General features: G+C 45.8%; 1 protein-coding gene across 3 annotated transcripts in view; it reads left to right on the forward strand.

Moving 5' to 3' along the window:
- SLC8A3 (solute carrier family 8 member A3) overlaps positions 1–19,962 on the forward strand; it is a 136,390-nt gene that overhangs the window by 106,427 nt on the left and 10,001 nt on the right. The gene's annotated exons all lie outside the window — the stretch shown is intronic.

Consider the following 19,962-nt stretch of genomic DNA (forward strand, 5'->3'; position numbering starts at 1 on the left):
CCTTAGAGGGTGTATTATTTTGATTGGTTTTTTTTTGTTTTGGTTTGGTTTCTTTCTGAGCACATCTTTGCTGTTCTCCCCTTTCCTCCTCCTTTGCTAGGACCTTAGGGAATGTGATAGACAAGGAAAGGGCATAATGCATGGCTGCCTCTTAAGCTCATCCTGTACACCCTACTGTCCTTCCCTCTGTTGTTGCCTGCCAGTGGCATTGCATTGGTGCTATTGGGTTCCTATGAGGTGCGATGAAAAGCCCACAGAAAGAGGGAAGATGTGAGCTAACTTGTTTTGCTTATATTTTTAAAAACAGTTCTCAACATCTTTCATCTAAAAAAATCATTAATGTGTTGTAAATAATTACAGCCTTTCATCCAGAGGGTGTGGAGCACTGCTAATGTCCTAATTTAGGGTTGGATACAGTGAGGTTGAGGATCCTGTAGCAAATCAGAATCATATTGTGAAGAAGCCCTGACATTTAGTCATGCCTTGCCTATATGTAGCTTTGTCCTTGTTGTGTCCTCTTTCTCAGTTGCTGAATCTTGCCGTTGGCTTCACCATCTTTGGGGTGGCCCAGGAGGGACAATATTTAAACAGAACCACTTAACAAAAAGGAATGCCACCTTCTGAGTGTCTGATACACAGTAAAGACAGATGTATGTGCCTAAGGGCTTATTTTCACTCCCATGTACTGCTGCAGGTGGTGAGAACATCTGGCAGTTGCCAGGGTGTCACATAACTTTCCCTTGTTGGAATGTCTTCTGTCTCTTATCTCATGTGCACAGCAATATCCTCTAGCCCGTCCTAGCTTCCGTGCGCAGCTCTCCAGGACATTCGGGATAGACACAGCTTGCATTAGCATGGCAGTGTCACATTGCATCCATGGATTTGTTAAGTTTAAAGCCAAAATGAATTCATAATTTAAAGCCATTAGACCCTCTCATGCGGCCTGTAAGCAATGAGGGACATTAGGTTTCACTGTGTGTTGAGCACAGGCCCTTGAGTTTCACCAAAGTCTGACTTTTAGTAATGCATTGATTCTTGATCGGAAGAAGTGACCAGCCTGCCATATCCCATGAGGGTACTTTCCAGCAGTTAATTGCCTTCCAGGGTAGTTGTGGGCATGACTTCTAGAAGGAAGTTGTCTGGCTTCAGCTTATAGCCACTGGTTCTTCTCATACTTTTCTCTGTTAGGATAAAGAACTGTGTGGTGTCTCATGCTTTCTCCTGTGTAGGTACCTACATACTATATACATATTACGCTCATTTTTCTTTTGGGGAGATTAAGGAGATTAAGCCCTTTCAGTCTGTGACTGCAAAGTATTTTCTTTAGCTCTTGAATCACCCTGGGGTGTCTTCTCTGCACTTTTCTGTCCACAGGGCTCCCACTTCCATCTCACCAGTGCCAAATACAGAAGGAAAATCACCTGCTTTTGACTCACTCTCCTGCTTATACTCTCAGCAGTCTATAGCATCACACTGAAGTTTCTGCTTGGTTGTGGTCTCTGTGAGCCCTGAATCCTTTTTTAAATATGCGTACCTCAGGATACAGAGCCAGGATTGGGCTGGTTTTTGTTACGTCCTGCATTCCATGTTCCTATATATGCCTGTTGCATCTGGCTGAACAAAAACACTTATTTGAACAAATCTAGATAGCCAGTTAAGATGGTTCAGTCTGTACAATTGTCCTGTCCTCATTGTTATTTGGACTATAACACCAGTTTGCAGTGGATATTGGGCTTGTCTCATTTACACCAACATAAATTGGAGTCAGTGTAACAGACAAAGAGGAGATCCAAGTCAGACTAAACGGTCTTCAGGAAAAAGCCTGGAGATCAACCCCTTCCTCCACCAGAAGTAAGGGGAAACTCTTCATCAGACTCTGCTTACTGGTAAGAAGTGAAACATGATCAAAAATCATGAAGAGGGGAAGATACAGAGCACTTGTTAGCCTCATTAGAGAAAAGTCAGAGCAAGAGCACTGTGCTTTTAAAATCCTAAGAGGGAGTTTAAAATGTATTTGTAAATGTTCCTGACAAAAGGTGGCACAGTCACTACATGAATTGCAGGTCCTCTGGAAAGATCCTTGCTCTGTATTGCATGCCCACTATGGCATCGCCCAGAAGCTTATTTTGTGCTGGGGATGGAGAACAAGGAGCTACATGATACTTCCAGATACAGCACTTCGGGATCGATAGACAGCAGACACTGTAGCCAGCAGCTTTACAGGGCTGCCCCTGACACAGGTTCACATGCAAGCAGATGGATCCTGGCAGAAATAAGGAGGCTCAGGGCGTACATTGGCTCTCATGCACTCATGGAGGCAGTGCACACCCACACTGCTGTACAGGCAGTGTCATGTGCACTCGTGTAAAGGGAAGCACACATAGATTTTCATGCTGGCACCAACAATGAAGCAGACGCATGTTCCTACAAGTGTTGCATCATTCCAAGATGCGTATAACACGTGTACAACCAATACAACCCCACTGGTTCTGAGGTCAGACTGGCCACCTCTGTGCAAACAGGCTCTTGGTGACACTTCATGGATTCTGCCATTGCACCATCAGCCACAGAATGGGGGGAAAAAAAACATAAAACAGCCACTAATATCCTTAGCAATGAGTTCTGTTGTTTTTATTATCATGGTGATGAATGGGCCTCCACACAACTCAGGAGGCTAGGGCAAAGCACAACTCCTGGCTCTCTTGGGAGGTTCAGGCCAGATTGCTTTTGATGAGGCAGTCTCTCTGGATTTCAGCTGCCCATACATTTGTTCCTAGCACCACAAAGGATGTGGTTCTCTTGATTGTGTGGCCTCATCTTGTTGTTGCTCCCCACTTAGCTCTCTCATATTAAATCTGTGCCTAGGGTGCTGTAAGAATATCTGATGTTTTCAGGCTGTTCTTCATATTGTCTTCAAAACATTTCCTCCTGCTCCTTTGGGAGCAAGAGTGTGTTGCTCGCCTCAGCGGACTGGCAAGGCATGTTTTGAAGTAATCTCCTGTCAGGGTCATGCAGAGACAGACAGTCCATCTCAATCATGCTTGCACTGTCATAGCTTCGTGCCAGGGGTCTGCCCTTGCCCGAGGACTTTGCTTTGCAGAGCATAGCTGCTAGCTCCTCTTAAGGATAAAAGCTGGGAGTACTGATGAAATGTGCCCATGGCTTGGTGTGGTGTCCCTTCTTCCTGGAGGAAGGCAGAGCTGACAGCAAGGGTGAGCCAGTGATCAGGTGAACAGATGTGTGCTTTTCAAACCATGCTGGGGCAATAATTGGACAGTTTATTTTGGATTCAGGTCTTGGTCTAGAGCCCTGTATTCTTAAAAATCCCTTGTGCTGTTTCAGAGGGGACCTATGCTGCTGCTGACTGGCTTTAGTGGTTTCTGACAGACACATAACTGAAGAGGATACCACCCAGGACAAGGATGGGTGGGCAGGGTGCAATACCGTATGGTTGATTTGAATTATTGGCTTGGTTGTCCCATGCACATGCCTATACAAAGCAGTCACCACCAGTCAAAGGAGTGTCTGCTTGGCCCTGACCAGAGCTGTGGTGTAGAGGGGAATGGCCTGGTCTGTTGGTTGCTATAGCAGGCAATATTGGGCTGCATAGTTGTGTGAGGCATGCTTGGGACTGTGTATCGATAGAAAGGTCTCTGGTGAGGGCCAGAAATCTGCAGGAAATTCATCCTATTGCTCTTTCTGTTTGGCACCCACCAGCACCACTATCAGAGGAAAAACATCTCCGCTCAGGAAGGTACCTGTGGTGGTCCAAAACCAAATTCCTATCTGCAGGCTGCTCAAGGCCCACACAACACATAACAGCCTCTTCAATGTAAATATGGTTGTTCCTCTTATCTGTATGAATATCTGAGATAGCCTTTCAACTGAAAAATTTTGCATCATCCACAGATGTTGCTACCTTACTGCTTACCCCCATTTATATCAGTACCACTCCTGCTCTGAGCCTTGGAGCACTCAGTTATTTATCCTTTGCTATGTGAGGAGCTGAACACTTATGCCTGTTTGTTGCTTTTTCTCCCTTACGTAAATGTAACATCTACCATGCTAAACTTCATCTTGCGGTCCATTTATTCTTTTTCACCCATTGGTTTCTGTAAGGGAGTTTTTCAAAGTAGTTTGATCATCTGAACCAGTCACATTAGATAGTTTTACTTTACCAGCTGATGTGCTCAGATAATTCAGAGAGATTAGAATAGATCTGAGATGGGTGTCTTGCCAACCTATTTTGTGATGAAACCCGATATTGACTCAGTAGTGGCACATTAGATGCAAAGAGTGCTAGCAAAGATGGTGCTTGCTTCAAGCTAGTTAAGTTGAAGTGAATAAGCAAAAAGAAACCAAAAAGAAAACCACATTCTTTGCTTGTCAAGACAGTGAAGAGTGTGCTGCTTTTCTCCATCGTGCTGGCTGTCTCCCAGGTTTCCTGATTTTTTTGTCTTCTCCTTTTCTAAGGAATTAACCTCTGGATCCTTCTTGTCTCATCTTTCCTCTGTATGTGCAGTGACATAAAACAAATCCCTGTCTACAGCATAGTGCTGGGCTTCAAAACATCACAGCACTCTGAGCCACCTTTCTGGCCATCCTTTTTTCAACACCTTTTTAAAGTGTTCCTGTGGTGAAACAAGACTTTTCTTTTAGTACAAGCTGCTGTCTTTTGAGTTGACTCTTACTCTCATGGCAGCTCTGGTATCACTTAGCTCACAATTCAGATCTAGATTTTTGCTTATCTCAGCCCTGCAGGATTTCAGAGAAATCCAGACTGTTTCTACTGTCTTCACACATCAGCTTTCACACTTTGTATGCAGTCCTGGATTACAGGAGCAAAATTTACTCTGCTTTCCCTGGAAAAAGTCAGTCTTCTGCTTAAATTGTGGTTAGCCTTAGTGTTGATAAAGCCAGAATGACAAGTGAGGCTACTTTGGAAGATTTCGTCTGATAGCAGATAATGGTGAAAATCAGGTTTGGAAAATTATGTTTCATGAGGGTAGTTGGGAGCCTACTCGTGAGAATTCAGCCAGTGGTACAGTGGTAGGAGATTCAGCCTCAGGGATGATGCATACTGATGAATACTGATTCTGGATTGTTACACTTTGTAAAAGGGACCGACATCCTTCTTGCAAAATTTTGCTTCAGAAAGCATGTCTCCTATAAGATATGACTTTACTGGAAGTGGGAACACAGTTGCCCCATGGAACACTATTAAATAGATGGTATGACCTGGCTTGGGAAGATTTTGTCTGAAGTCCCCTCAACCCTCCCAGCACAGAGTCACCTGGTGCAGACAAGTCTCTCGACACACCTCTGTTTAATCACGTGTCAACACTGCTTACAGGAAAGCTGCACACCCCAGAGGGGCGATGTGGCTGGGATTCACAGAGTAAGGATTAAACTGCAAAGAAAGATGGGTTCCTAGGTTGGATTGATCAAACCACGTTATCTAATTCAAAATATTGATGAAGATGATGTAACTTGGTACAAAAGTTCATGCCCAGATAAGATAAGCTGCATCAATATGTAAGAACACACATGGTTGCAGTTTCTGAAGTGTGGGCAGATTCTGAGAAGCTCCTTCTTCCATCAGCTATAAATGGGAATATCAAAGAAATGTTAGATTTCTGTTACCTTTTTCCCTGTTGGTATAACCATTTGCTTGCTGCACTGTGATAAAGCTGAATGATGTTGGTTCTCCTGATGGAGAGAATGCATCTGGTTCTGTTTCTCAGAGTCTGTAAGAGCTTTGCTATTGACTTCAATAGTAATAGGATTCAGGCTAATGCTGCAAAATCTCTGGCTTGTTTAGCCTATGAAAAAAAACAGCTTTACAGCTCTCCACGGTCCTTTAGGGAAACTGTTCGCTCACCTCAGCTTGGTATGGAGTCGGAGTGTGTGGATACTTGCATCTGGAAGATGAGTGGCCCCTACCCCTTTAGGGAGCTGAGCCCCAGAGTGTGTGTTTGCACCTTGCCAGGACCCCCATGCTAATGCTCCTTGACTGGCTGCAGAACCAAAACAAGGCCTGCTTCTGGCTAGCTGGCTGCATGGATCACTTCTGGTGTGGTGCCAGGTGCTTCCAGGAGCCAAGCAGCTAGCTTTGCCCGGCACATTTGGCACTGGCACAGAGATCTGTATTAGAGGTCCATGCTCTGCAGTGTGGACGTACTCTTTAGAGATGCAGTAAATAATAGCCTAAAAACGTTAGTCATTCACCCCTCAATTTGCAAGGTTACTGAGCTCCTTTGGATGTGCATGGGATCTGGGCAATGTGTTCTCCTTTCCTTTTGCTTTCTGTGATTATGCTGGGTAAATGCTTTCTTCAAAAACCACAGCTTCCCCCTCCCTAATATCAGTTCACTCTGTATGTAAAGAGTGTATATGTTCACTCTAAATGTATGTAAATAACATACATTTGACAACCTAGGAGAATCCTCTTATCTATACAGTGCCTTCCTAGAATCTTTAGGTGTATTGATTAGAAAAGATTTATGTTAATGTTATGTTATGTTAATCAAGAAAGAGTCCACAATAAAGGATATAGCATGGTCAGATCCCTCTCTGAGGTAAAGTGTAGAAAAGGGTATTCCATTGTTTAGAAAGAGGCTGGGATGCACATTTAGCATCCCAGGTTGGTGTAAATTACAGGATTACCTGATTTATGATCTCTGCCCATGCCAAGCCAGGTTCCTCTTGCTTTAACCTTCTTTGGCCTCAGTAGAGTTAAAGCAGGAGGGAATTAAAATCCTGACCTGTAAACTACACCAACATTTGTGTTGCCGCAGAATTTGACCCCTTAGCATATAGAAAACATGCAGATGAAATTTTTTATTAGTCATTGGCTTTTTAGCAGCTAAATTGAGGTCTAAATTGTAGGGTTTCAGGGGTGGTGGGGAAGCAGAGTTCATACATACAGTTTTGCCTAATTAAAAAACAGGTCTGCAGGGCAGAGAAATCCCAATAAAGGAGAAAATGGGATCCAGAGTTTAAGCTGGGATCCAGCCAAATACAGTATCACAGAGCAGCACAAGGAAGGCAACTTCCATAAAGGGGAAAGCCAAGCTGCATCTGGGAAGTGCCCACATGTGAAGTGCTGTTTTCTCCCAGCGCAACCCTGCCACTCCGCACGGCTACGCTGCAGTGACTTCCCCCTCTGCTGCCGGGAGTCCAACCAGCCGTCACCTCTTCCCCCGGTGCTGACCCAGGGCACCCAGGCACGCGTATGAGGGAAGCATCCCTGCAGTTGTTGCGACGATGCCTTTGTTGCCGGCTGCCCTGTGCGGACCCCTTTGTGCCTCTGGAGTTCCCGATCTTCAATGACCAGCTCCTACTTCCTTCTATGTTAATCAAGAATGAGTGAGGCAGCATTTGGCACTTTGCACGTGAACATGTTCAATGTTTCATGCTAACAGACTAGTTCTTGCAAGGCAGTGGCTTAATTAATATGCAGAGGCCAGGCTTAGATAGGAAACCTTTATGTATTACACCCATCCTTTTGGTACTCACAGCAACACTGGAAGTCACACTGAGCTTGCATGTTTTTTTCTGTGTATCGCTCCTATGTGCTTCCTCCTTTTAGCATTTAAAATGCCCGCTGCCTTCTTTTTGTATTGAAGACAAGGCTTCATGTCTCCTGAGAATTGAGTGAAAAGCAGAGTTAGTGTCACTTGCCTTGTCTGCAGGTACATGTATTTGTCTGCACTCACGCTGTGCAAGGTTTAGGTAAGGGATACATGGGATTGCTATTTTGGATTTGAATACTGAGCTAATTTTAGCAACTTCCTGTAACAATATGCTTGTCAAGCCTCTGAGAGTACTGGAGGTGCCAGAGCAATGAGGCCATGCTACAGAGCTGAGGTGAACTGACTTGGCCACTCAAAAGGAGTGACTTGAGGAGCAGGAATGGAGGAGAGGATGTACCCTGGGGACAGAGCGAGGGAGCCTGGGCTGGGGGCAGAAGAGGGAAGCTTGCAGGATGGGAACAGCACAGGAACTGTCGCAAGGGGCCAGTGCAGGTACAGCATCCCCAGATGGATTGTCAGGAAACATTACAGGTCAGGACTAAGGGCATATTAGCAGATGCATGTGCAGGAAGGAAGCTTTAGTCCGTGAAATCATTTTCTTGCTTGCATGCACAGCATTCACTCAGAAATATAAAGATAAAATAATCCCTTGGCTTTCTGCATGCCATATTCTTGATGTTTCATTCATAGCTTTATAGGCTTCTTCAAATATTCATGTATCATAGCATAAGTGAAAGGGAGAAAAATACTTCTTTTGCAGGCTCAAAAGGAAATGGGGAAAAAAATAAACTCAAATCCCAGAGCTCTAGAATAACAGTTTTAAAATACATGAGGAACGAGTGATTTTTTTTTTAATAACCACTGTAGCTTAGGGGCCCAGCAATATTTCATTATATTAAATTTGAACACCGAATCGACACATTGTACTAATGGTTATAATTGCAAAAATGTAAATTAAATTTTCCCATGTTGTCTGGAGGACCAGAAGACCATGGAAGAGCAAGGAGGCTACAAGGAAGCATGGAGATGTGATAGGACAGAGCTACAAGGAGAGTCAGATTAGCTCTACAAGGAGAAGTGGCAGACCTGAAACCTACTGGCAAAGCTGTGTGAGGGCAGGAGGTTATGTAGACAGAGCAAATACCCTGTTGCTTGTCCTGGATCTGTGGCCATGCTACTTGCTGCAGAATTTATTCATGACCATGTTCCCAAGAGATTCTTGACTCTCAAAAACATTAAAGATGCTCAGCAAGTGGCCTTTTCATCTTCCCTTCCCTTCAATCTCCTTTCACTGTACCCAGTACCTGTGCATGTGGACAAGTGTGTTCCCCTGAGTGCCCTTAGTATCTTCAGTTGAGGTGATCGTTAGATTGATTAAGACAGTTCCTAGGTGCTAATAGAGATGCAGTGAAGGTGCTAATAGAGATGCAGTGAGTTCAGAGGCTTGTTGCCTGTTTGTAGCCCTCCTCTTGCCAAATATGCATGCACGTTAATATATATAGACACAGAAGGACGCTGAACTGCTGCCAGGCTCCACAGTGTCTTGGGGATGATGTGGAGGGCCACTGGCATTTTCTTCATAGTGCCAGATCGTGTGGCTGATCTTGACTGGTCTGATGCCTCTTCGCAGTCTGAATGAAAAGGTATGCCCATGAGTGTTGTCTAACAGAGCACAGAAGAGACTGCGAGCCAGGAGTCAGGATTACTTTTCTTGACTCTGCCACTGATGTGCTGTGTGACCTTTGACGAATTGCTTAGGAAATCACTTTCAGACCAGCATAGATAAAATTAGGTACCTCTGTAAAAGTGCCTGCTTTTCAGAGGCCTGAACCGGCAAGCCTTGGTAAATTAGCAGTTTTGGAATCCATCCCACTTCTGAGTATGCAAAATGTTCCCTTTAGCCTCTCTTTGCTTGTTTCACCATCTGTCAAATGGGGATGTTAATACTGTACAGAGTTTTGAGCTTCTGAGACTAAAAGTGTATGATAATAAGTGTTAGTAATTACAATACCATCATAGCACACAAACAAGTCTTGAGAGACCAGTTTGCTGTTTGAAGGACAGGTAAAAGTCAAAGCTAAGGCATGGAACTGGTGCTTAGCCCCTCTCAAAGAAGGTTTGATATTTTTTGCTGTGTGATACCTTATGCAAACTCTCTTATGGTTAGTTTGAAAGTTGGATGCAGGCCGTGGCTTTCTACAGATATCACCTAAGAGGAATCCAGCAGGATGTTTCTTTGTGACATTTTTGGGGAGTGGGGAAATCAAGGCAGAAAAGGGTCATGAAACCACTGTCCAAGTCAGCCAGAGGGCTGTGCTATGCCTTTATGGAAAGTCAAAGTAAGGTTGTTCCTTACAAGGATCTTCTCCCCCTTCTCCTCCCTCCATCCCAACTCATGTTCTGATCTCACAGGACCATGCAGTTACATTTACTGTGTAAATGCAGTTGCATCCTGCTGTGATGACATTGCACAGCACATGCCCATGCAATACTGTCAGGCAGACATGCAACTGGGAGCAAAGAGACCTGTGAAGACTCAAAGTGGTGATGCTTTATGCTTGCCTGTACCCCAACTTGGCACCCTGAATCTCTGTGAATGATACCTGTGGGATGCAGGGTAGACCCAGACAAGTCAGAACATCCCTGGGGAGTCCTGGGGATGGTGCATGGCAGCATTACCCCCTGCTCTGTTTCACGCCGGTCCTGAGGCCAGCACCCACTTTATAAACACCTACCCCTGATGAAGTTCTTGATGGGCTCCCCATCATCTTTGGCCTTCCTCTCTCTTCTTGGCCACACAAGTGACTAGCAACACTGCATCGGTTTACCAAGACCCTCCTGGTTCTGCCAAGCCTTCCCTCCACAGCCACGAACTCCTGCCTGAAGCAGGGACACCTCCAATGCCTTTGGGTCAGGTTGGGTCATGTCAGACCCTGATGGCAAGTGTGACTGTCTCCTCCCACTTTTTCCTTCCCCTCCCTGCTCCTTCCCTCCCACATCCCATACCTCTGCCTTTGCTCATGGGGGCAGGGGGATACTTTTGGGACCCAGAGCCCCAATGCTCACCTGTTCTCTCCAGCCTCATTTCCATCTTGCTGCTACTGGGCCTGCTCACCAACCTGCACCTAGCATGTGGCTACAGAGAGCTCACACACTGCATTAAGCCACATTCATTGCTCATTGAAAGTTGCCATCTGCAAAACAGCTTTTACAGCTCTTCCCAATGAGATATTAACTTTTTCCCTGTTTTCTTCTTTCTTCCTGTCTTTCTTTTGTTCTTCTTTCCCCACAGCTCTACTGCTCACTCAAGGTAAGACTGCTTTTCTCCTTTCCTCTACCTGCTTTGACTCTTTTCGTCCTCTTCAGTCAGGCCCTCTGTGTTTGTATTTGCTCTGTTGCAGTAGTGACGGACAAACCCAGCTCAAGGTATTAATGTCTAGCAGGAACTATTTAAGAGAAATGTCTTAAGAACATCAAAGTGATTGATATGTAAAAGCCTTCCTCAAATTCTAGCATTTTGTCGCATTTTTGGGAAATGACCTAACCAGGATTGCAAAGCAGAACATGTAGTTTGGGCTAATTTGGGGTAATCACTTTACTATCTCTCTTCAGGCAGCTCTGGTGCTTTGGTTTTCCTGAAGCACCCAGGAGCTGCAGGGGTTTACTGCAAACTTTGCAGGAAACAGTGGCACCTGTCACCCCGGGAGGGTGGTGCTGGGACCAGCATAATGGCACTCCAGGAGTCCTTCCTGGGACATGAATGTGATGTTACCTGCATCAGGTGAGCGTGGTGGTTTCCCGACCGTCCGAGTGGGGCAAGGTGTTCATGACAGCGCTGTACAGCGTGATGCAGGGCCAGGCCTGCCTCTTCCCGTATAGGAGTCTGGTAGCAGTCTCGTCCCTAGGCATAGCTCGTTGCTGTGCTCCGGCAATGCACTTTTAAATATTTTTAAGACCCTTTCCATCTGAGGGGCAAGGGCACACAGAAATGGGCCCAACATGAGGGCAGTATTACGAGGATGTGGTGAAAATAAACACCATTTCTCTCTTCACCCTCAGCACTGGCTCAGCACTCTTCAATTCCTTTCCATGTGGCAGTATTTTACATTTATTAATACTGAATCCTCCTTCATTGCCTGAAATCCCCATTATTCTGGTTTCTCTTGATCACATTGCGGTATGATTTATGCTTCCTGTATTTTTCTTATTCCTCCAGTTCCAGATATGATTATAGTTGAATTTGCACTAAAGAAACATTTGTCAAAAGATTAAGCCCAGCATGCAGGGTACAGAGAGGAGCTTGAATCTGACAGGTTTGTAAGTAGAGTTGAAAAATAAAAACTCAAATTTAGAAGTTCTTGGTCCTGCACTGGCCTGCAATGATGAGGCAGCAGTGCTGCTTGCAGGCTGAGCTCCAGCTTCAGAAGCCCTCTTACAAGAGCTCTGTAACCCTTTGGGTCTCCATAGGCCACAAAGTTTACTGCAAGTCTTTGCTCTACATGAAATTAAGGCACTGGTTATGTATGTTCATATGCCTGAGCTGTGCTGCAAATCAAAGGAGCAGTATCCCTGCTGTGCAAGCTTCAGTTTCTGCTGCTTTTAAAGAGTATGCTAAATCTGCTGTCCAGAGGATGGCTTGAGACCACAGTATATTGGGCTAATTAGGAAATTGCTAGTGGCAGGCAGAAGTCCCAGGTTCCCCAAGTATCAGCGTAGGGTATTTATGGAAAACTCCTCTGACCACTTTAGACGTTTTCCTTTGTTACTTCTTCAGGTCCAGGAGGACTGAAATTAAGTCGACCACAGCCTTCTTCACAGTAATTTCATTGCTTTAATTCAGTAGCTGCCTAATTTGATCAGAACCTCAGGAACCAAATAATTTGTATTAGAATAATACAATTTTCACTCTCTGTTGTGATCCAAACTGATTGCTTCTGGCAGGTATTATTGGATAACGTGGTCACCAGCTATAGAAAGTCCCTTTTCAGTTAAAAAAAGTCCCTTTTCAGTTAAAAAAGAAAAGGCCATATCTCTGCCTATGAGGAAGGGGGAAGGTCCCTGGGGTGCGAGTCCCCTCCTACCACCCCCTTTGCCAGGCTGGTTGGAGTGGCCTACCTGCCCAATGGCGTGTGCTTGACCTGTGGTTTGGGCTTGCAGCGCTCAGACTGGGTGCACTGTTAAAGCCAGCAGCCAGCCCGAATGCTAGCAAGGCTATGCATGCCATCCCACCACAGAAACACATGTTGGAGTGTCACTCAGCAGCAACCATGGCTAATAAGCAGAGATAGAAATGACGTTCTCATTTAGTCTGTGTCATGTTAGATTTAGATTACGTAGAAATGCAGGAATCTTTGTAAAAACTGCATTATTGAACATTTCAGTGGAATCTGTCAGTCCCTCTCCTCATCCCTCCCTCCCAGGAGCGTCTCACACCACCTTTTCCCGGGCAATGCCCCATTTCCCTTTGGCTGCCTCTCTCGGACCTGGCTCTGCACCAGAGTGACACCTTTGTTCTGTCCCAGAGCCACCTTTAGAGTCTTCCTAGGGGTCTCCAATTTCTCCAGTGTTTCAGACAGTGGCATGTGCGTACTTGTTCACACACACATGTGCACATGCGTTTCACATCTGCCACATAGCCACTCGGAGCCAGTAGCCCTTACAACCCAGATTTCTTCCCTCTCCCACCTACAATGCAGAGCACGGCCCTGTGGCATTTGCCCCGTGTCTGGCACCTTGGCAGCCTGTGGCCAGCTGCAGCACAGCCCTGGATCGTGCCACTAGACCATCCTCTTCGCAGGAGCCCTCGGACCCTGACTGCACCGCAGGCATATAGATGGACCCAAGCTAAAATCCACCTCTTGTCCAAGCAGCCCTTTCTTTGGAGCAAAAATGCCAATCAACTGCCCTGTTGGGGACGGTTGTGTCAACAATAATCTTGAGGCAGAGCCAGGAGTGAAATTATGCACAATTCCCAGTCCTGTGTTTTAGCTGTACGTTAGTCTTCCCCTCATGAATGTGTAGTGTTTCCGAGTTGGCATTAAGGACACTGGGGCATGTATACTGGATGTATCACACCTCAAAAATAGCTTTTGGGGCTAAGTAAGCAGATTCCTCCCTGTTTAGAAAACAGCATAGACTGTTGGTGCTTGTGGGTGTGCACGTGTTTCATTAAAGGGCATATCAATATGCTAACCTCAGGAGCCAGAGTGTCTTTTAGCCAGCAGTCTTCCCCAGTTGTAACTGATGGACTGACAGCACTCTGGAGAGGGGAACTCATTCATGCTCAATGTTTACTTTGTTTAGCTGGGATTATATTTTATTGAACTGCAACAAAAATCCCATTTTGATTGTTGTTTTAATTTCTTCCTAGCAGCACAGCCCCCAGAAGGGGTGACCTTCATGCAGATACATGCCCACTCTAGAAATGGATAGCTCAGGGGGTAGGAAATGGCCTCCGTAGCAGACTTGCATGAATACATTGCTGGTTTTAATCCAATTTATTCAGCAAGTAACAGAGAATACAAACTGGTCTGTGGCTGTTTGGTAATCTTGCAGCATTTCCTAGGTGATAGGTATCTACCTCTCTAGCAGTATTATGGGGCCTTCCTGTTTTCTGCTTCTGTGCAAAAGGTATGGTGGCCAGATTACCCCCACAGAAATGATCTTTATCTAACTTTGATTTATGATGTGTCGGGGGGCCACAGGCAATGTCCAGTTCCCATTTGGTTTCACCTGATCTGAAGGCATTTGAGCTAGCAAGCACTCATGCAGTACCTTCCAGGAGCCATACATTATGTGTGAACACGGCTCTGTTTTCTCTTGGAAGAAATACCAAGAAAGGATCTCCTTACAGTAGTTTGATCCCAAGAAACTACCTGTCACGTGTAGATCTGAAAGCATTTTGCAAATAGCAATGAATTAAGTCTCAGGATGCCCATGTAGGAGTAAGAGTCATTCTCATTATGTGGATGAAGAAACTGCGGAACGAGCAAGAAAGGGATGTGGCCAAGGTTGCAGAGCATGTCAGTGGCAGAGCTATAACTGGGAGCTGCTGACCCCCCCCCCCTTTGCCTGTCCTACCTTGTCTGTCTGAATTATCTCTGAATGGGACGGAATACGTCAGAATCAGAGCACAGAGTGATTTAACCAGAAACCTCTTGTCACTTCCTTCAGGGAAGTGTTGGGTCCGGCACCTAGCATGTGTGAAATGTGGCCATTGCTACAGACTGGGTCCTTCTCATTTCTCCCATCCAACCTTTGATCTTATCAGACCTGTTCTTCTTCCCTACTTGTAACATCTCCTCTCTGATCTGTGAGCAACCTGGGATGAGGAGCAGAATGTATTTCGGCAGTACCTGGCACAGCAGGCCCTGCTTGCCTAACCTTAGCAAACTGTGTGTGCTGCTGTGGTGTAGGTGCATTGTTAGTGCCCGATGCTAGTGCACACCTATGTTCCAGTGCTGGAAGGGTGTTGGGGACTCCTCCTTCCCCACCTTCCCATTTCCAGGGAGGAGGTGGAGGCAGCCCAGGAGGCCCTGGCAAGCTCCCTTTCTTGCCTGACATATCCAGACCTTATCATGCTTAATTGGGGTTGACAGCTGGAAGTCCAGGGTGCGATCTGCATTGAAAGGTAGGTACTGATGCTGATGCAAACAGAAATCAGGGCTAGTTAATAATTAAGCTGCAGTTTGGCAGCATTCACCTTGACAGACTTGACCTTCCAAATTAAAACTTTGTCTTTTCTTCCCCCCCCTGCTTTTCATTTATGTGTGACAGCTCTTGATAGTCTTCTTTGATGCCTAACACACCTGGATGGAAGTGGGTAGGGCAGAGCAGAAGTACCCTACTGATGCCCTGTCTCTGCTTCCTGGAGGACCCCTCTAGCGCCCCATTTCTACACCCATTTCCTCACAAGTTCAGGGCCCTCCAGTCAGAGTAGTCCACATGAGAGCATGCTGCGCATTTTCTGCAGAGACAGTGCCTGCTGGCTGAAGTGCTTCCCTGAAAGGCAGGAGCTGTCAGTTTAAATCTCAAACTGATGAGGAGTCAAACCCAAGTCCATGTTTTCCTGGGTGAGTTCTCTACCTTGTACATGATTAAACAGGACATATGTTTCTGAGCACTCGTCTAGCACTTCAGACCTTGTAGGAGACTTTGGTGATAGGGACAGCTAATTTGTGACCTCTCAACAGCTGCAGATGAGAGACACCTCTGACTTCTCACAGGGTTCAGGAGTCTGCACTGAGAGCAGTGCGGGAGACTTCTGTCCTTCCTGGCCACACTGTCTCTGGGCCACTGGCCCAAGAATGTGCCACAGCAATGCCATTCTGTAGCAAAGAGAGAAATGAGATGTAGAGACATGAATGAGGAAACCAGGAGCAGGAGCAAGAGTTCCTTTCTCTCTAAGGGTGTCCCATGCAGTGGGTTGCAGAGCCAGCCTCCTTTTTGGTGGGTCTCTGCCTGCCCTCATGTCCCCTGCATTTCTCTGTGCAAGTGGGACAGGTCATGACATACTCACTTATCACAAGAGAGTATGGTGTTTGGGAAAAGTAGTCAGTGTGGGATCAACCTCTATGGTTACATTTGTACTAACAAATAAAACAGGCCGGAAAGTGTCCTCTGGTCCTAAAGGTAAGCAGCAGGGCACTGCCTGCTTCCATACAGGTAGACTTCCTCTGCTGTCTCCAAAATGGAGGCTCTTAATGCTGCTGCCTTCTGGGAAGGGCTCCCTACACTGTGCTAGTCTCCAGACCAGGTGTGGGTATTGGTTGGGAGAGTGCTACTGGCCAAAACTCTGCCATGGAGCCTTCTAACAATTAGTAGCATAGATGATTGCAGGCCAGTGCCTGAGCCCATATCCTGGCCTTGTTTATTAGTACAGATATAACCATGAGGCAAGGGCCTTGCAACCCAGCTGTCCCCTTCTCTGATGTGTGCTCTGTCACTGGGATGTTGCAAGGGTTTGTTACCTCTCAGCTGTTGGGTCTCTACACACAGCACTCAACTCAGTACTCAAAATCCTATGGGAACAAATAGAGCCGGCATGTAGGCCTGATGCAGGGAGAGGCCAGTGGCTAGTGTTTTGCTGTGGCTGACACTGATTCGTGCTACAGTGTTCAGGTTCCCTGTAGAGTAAGTGAGAAGAGGTAGCAGATTCATGCAGCTGCTTTGTATTGCTCTTTGGAAGTGCTTAGCTCTTTACCTTGATTGTATGGGGAGTGCAGGTTTGGGCAAGAGACATGTTAACTGGACCTCTAAGGTCATAGCTTGTCCTTATTATCACAAACACCACTGGCTTATCTTCAGAGGAGAATCAGCAGCCTGGCATGTGGTATCTGTGTATCACTATCACTTGCATGAGTACATCGAATAAGCTATAGTGACTCTTATTAAACTATGTTTGTCTCTTACTTTAGGACAGAGACTCAGTGAAAATACAAGGATAGATTAAATGTTTTCAGATTCACCTTTGAAGTTTGTTAGGTTTCTGTACTTTGCTTGGCAGGTTCTCTTTCCTGTTGCACATTTACAAATGTAACTACCTTCTTTACAAATCATTCAGGAATTAACTCTTTCTTTTATTTATTATTTTTAAGCTTCTTCTATTAGCATTTCTGTGAGACACCCTTCTGAGCTCACCACCATCAAAATGGACAGGCAGGACTTTTAGATGTGTTGCCTATGCCTGTTCCCCTGCAGCTTGTTTGCAGCTAAAATTTGACAGACTTACCCTGGGAGTAGTATTCAGTCAACTGCCCCCATAGGACATCCTTGATATGCATTCTTGGGCAAACATGTTTCTTGTCTCTGCGCTCCAGTTCCCCGTGCAGGCTCTGCCTGATGACAGCGAGGCCTCCATTATTAATGTCTTAGTAGGCATGCTGTCAGCAGGCTGCTGGACTCCATTGCTGGTCAGCTTGTCACTTCAGCTTGTGTGGCATATGGCCCAAAGGTGCCTCTGGTGGCACGTCTTCAGCTAACAAGGTGCCCGCTGAAAATGTTCAAGTCCCACAGCCATTTGGTGCAGTGATAAGTACAAACACCTTTAGTTTGGTTGAGTGCCCAATCCCACGCTTGCTATGCAAGCGTGCCAGAAGTCAGGTCAACTTTCTAGATGGCCTCTCTACTAGTGTTGCCCCGACCATCCCAACTGCTACCACTGTGTCTGACCGGGGCAGCCAGAGCTCTGTTTCCATTCCTGGATATGGAAGTGTTGATTGCTTTTCTCTCTTCTAAGAGCCTCCTGGCACATAGTTTCCATTTTCATCAAATCAGTAGTGGCCTGAAGAGGCAACAAAGTGACCTGCCAACAGCTGAAGATCTTGCTGCTGGTGACTGACACAGAAGTATTCTGGTGTAGTCTGTCTGACAACCTCAGGCACACAGTCAGAAGAAACTGAGCAAGCTCTTGCCCTTCAGAGGAGAATTTCAGATCTCACAGTGTCCTGTCTGGCACAGGTGCATAAAACAGCATGAATAAGGTAGGATCTGAGCTAAATCCTTATTTGATACTGCTTACTATGGGGAGGAAAATATATTCTGTAATGCATATACTTACGGAAGCATGTGAAGATTGAACTTTCCTAGCTGGCTAATATTTGTCTGAGACCTTGTGTTGTCTTACAATGTCAAAGATAAATCAGTTAAAGCTATGCAGGGACTGAGATTTTGTTCTAGGGCTTCTCCTGGATTTGTAAAGCCAAGGAAATTCTATCAGGTATTCCCATTTTTCTGGGAATATCCTCTGATCCCAGACATTTGGTTTCTACATTGTACAACAGCAGTTAGTGGGCAAGAGCCCAAGGAACTGTGCTGCCAGCTGTGACCTGCAGTTTTTCTGATGCGGTTACTTCTCAGTGAAGGTTGTAGTAAGCCAGATTGTCCCTGAGTTTGGGCTTTGCAACCTTGTTGGGATGACTGCTGTGCTTTTCCCACAGCTCAGCGCTGTCAGCACACGTCAGCATGCTCTTGAGTTGTCTGCCAAACTGGACCGTTGCAGAGCTCTAGGCACCTTGTCACCTGAGCTTCAGATTATGGTAGATCTCAAAGAGGAGCAAGTGACATATGTGGTAAGGCTGGGGGACTGATGTGTAAGCACCTGCATTTTTAACGATGTATACACCTTGTGATCTTCCAGGTATAGATAGAGGCAGAAACTGGACTTTCTAGATCTCTGTCATGGAAAAAGAGATGTAGATTTCATCTAAATCCCTGCTTAAGTGGATATAAGTAACTTGAATCTTGTTCTTGATGATCATCAGTTCATGCCTCCAAATATAGCACGATACAGAACATTTTGTTCCAGGTTCACTCCTGTTTCTGCAGTTCTCCAGCTTAGCTATCTCTTCCCCTTGGGTCACCTGGCCTTTGCCTGCAGTTGTCCTCCACATTTCTTGCATTCTGCGTTGCCTAGTTGCTGCCATCTTTTTCTCCAGGTGCTGCTGTTCCTCTGTCTCTGTCAGCATTTGTAAACTTTTGGGGATTCCCAGATCCAGAGTACACTGTGTTTGGGCTAGGCAGTGACGATTTTGATGAACTTCAGTGATTTCAAATGATGGATGTAGTTGTTTCTGCTTCTCTGATGGGTTGTAGTAATGTCACCTGCCATAGGGGTTCTTATACATTTTATAAACTGTGCAGGTCTTACAAGGTTTACAGTCTTTGTAATCAATCTAGCAGGGTTGATGAGGAAAGGCAGTTTATAAACTCCATGCAGAGTTTGCAATTTCTGTATGTTTTTTGGTGAAGAGTATGAGAGAGGTTGGAGTCCACATAGGACTGATGAACCCCACAGCAATCCAGAGGTACCTAATAACATCTGAGGCATTACCTGTGGTGTTTGTAAACTCTGCAGGAAACCTTGGGTAACATATGACTCACTGCTCAGCCAGAACAAGATGCTCCTCATTTGTGCTACCTCCCTTCTTTCTGCAGAGCTCCCATGCAGGCTTAGCTGGGTGGTGTGCTGCAATTTGGTAGGCCAAACTGGTCAGGCACAAGGAAGTCAGGGGAAACCCATCTTCTTTCTTTCCAGAAAGCCTGGCACAGGTATTAATTGACTCACATCTTCATTCCCTAGATGTTTTTCTTTGTAAACACAAAGATCTTGACATTCCCAATCACTGTTAATAAAGGAGGAGAGTCCTCACTGATTCGCAGCTGCCTCCACCGCAGGGATGGATCTCTGTCCCAGCAGGCAGCTGCCAATACATACTCCTTGGAGCAGCATCCCGAGTCTTGGGAGAAGAGGAGTGGTGGTACCCACAGCCTACATCCTGCCAGACCTGTGACCTTCCTCCTACACAGGACTACCTCTGTGTCAGTGACCAGCAGCACAATCTTCAGCTGCTGGCAGGTCACTTTGTTGCCTCTGCAAGCCACCTGTGGTCAGCTACTGACTGACTGGCAGAAGGCAGCTTGGGCTGGG

Source organism: Apteryx mantelli, chromosome 4 (assembly GCF_036417845.1).
Source record: "Apteryx mantelli isolate bAptMan1 chromosome 4, bAptMan1.hap1, whole genome shotgun sequence".
Lineage (NCBI taxonomy): Eukaryota > Metazoa > Chordata > Aves > Apterygiformes > Apterygidae > Apteryx > Apteryx mantelli.